The sequence below is a fragment of the Dromiciops gliroides genome, chromosome 2, assembly GCF_019393635.1.
Source record: "Dromiciops gliroides isolate mDroGli1 chromosome 2, mDroGli1.pri, whole genome shotgun sequence".
NCBI classification, from domain to species: Eukaryota; Metazoa; Chordata; class Mammalia; order Microbiotheria; family Microbiotheriidae; genus Dromiciops; species Dromiciops gliroides.
In genome coordinates this window covers 48,212,289-48,213,678 of record NC_057862.1, presented here as the reverse complement: position 1 = coordinate 48,213,678, position 1,390 = coordinate 48,212,289, and the positions used below count along the sequence as shown (strand labels likewise).

At 39.7% G+C, this 1,390-nt stretch overlaps 1 pseudogene; it reads left to right on the top strand.

The window, feature by feature from the left end:
• The first annotated feature begins 719 nt into the window (after positions 1-719).
• Positions 720-1,131, top strand: LOC122743537 (annotated as a pseudogene).
• Positions 1,132-1,390: the final 259 nt, after the last annotated feature.

Below are 1,390 nucleotides of genomic sequence, written 5' to 3'. Positions count from 1 at the left end.
TAATACCCTGAACTCCTGGCTTCTGCTTTTGTTGACTAAGGGAATTAAAAATTCTTATGAAATTGTGTTTTCTGGTTTTCATTTTGCATGTTTCTTTTTTGTTATCCCCAAATAGTCAATATGACATTCAAGTTGTCTACTTTTGCCAGTGGCTGGGTATTTTTGTCATCTTCTATTGTTTTCCCACAGATGTTCAATAGTTTTTTGAAGCTCCTGCCACAGTGGTGTTTGGCCTCTGCTCTTGGGAATATCATTAGATTTTTTTTACATTTTCTACTATATATGGTTCTTACCATTGCAATATCTATAGATCCTGAACTATTTTTACACATTTTTGGGGGGTCAAATATTGAGGGAGAAATCATTGGTTAATGAAGGTCATAACAGATGCTGGCTTTTTTTTTTTTTTTTTTTTTTTAGTGAGGCGATTGGGGTTAAGTGACTTGCCCAAGGTCACACAGCTAGCAGTGTCAAGTGTCTGAGCTCGGATTTGAACTCAGGTACTCCTGACTCCAGGGCCAGTGCTTTATCCACTGTGCCACCTAGCTGCTCCCCATATGCCGGCTTTTAAAAATTACTCTTTTTGGGTAGAGTTGGTCCATTAGTTGGATGCATGCCATTAAAATTTTTTTTCCCCAAAATTCCAGCCCAAGTATGCCTGTCTTCTTTTAAAAATTATTCAGGTTTTTGGCTGTAGGAGCGTCCCACTTCGTGTCAAAATGGGCAAGTTCATGAAACCCGGGAAGGTGGTGCTAGTCCTGGCCAGGTGGTACTCTGGGCACAAAGCCGTCATTGTCAAGAATGTTGATGATAGGACATCCGACAGGCCCTACAGCCATGCCTTGGTGGCAGGCATCAACTGCTACCCTTGAAAGGTGACCGCAGCAATGGGCAAAAAGAAGATTGCCAAGAGATCGAAAATCAAGTCCTTCGTGAAAGTTTATAACTTCAACCACCTCATGCCTACCAGATACTCTGTGGATATCCTATTGGACAAAACAGTTGTCAACAAGGATGTGTTCTGTTGACCCTGCACTAAAACAGAAGGTGAGAAGGGAGACCAAGGTCAAGTTTGAGGAGAGGTACAAGACGGACAAAAACAAGTGGTTCTTCCAGAAGCTACAGTTTTAGAAATACTCTTTTGGTTAGTAAATAAAATGTTTATTAAAAATGAAAAAAAATCATTCAGGATAGTAGTGGTATTTTTGTTATCCATTCTGTTATTAGCATGTATCAATCCTGGAGTTCATATTAAATGGAGATTTTCAACTCTTTTGGTTTCTCCAATTTTTTCCCCCTCAGACTTAAGTATCTCCTCAATTTCTGCTCTCACTTCATCTGATCTGAGTTGAAGAATGGTTGTATCTTAGGATTACCAGGCACTGATACA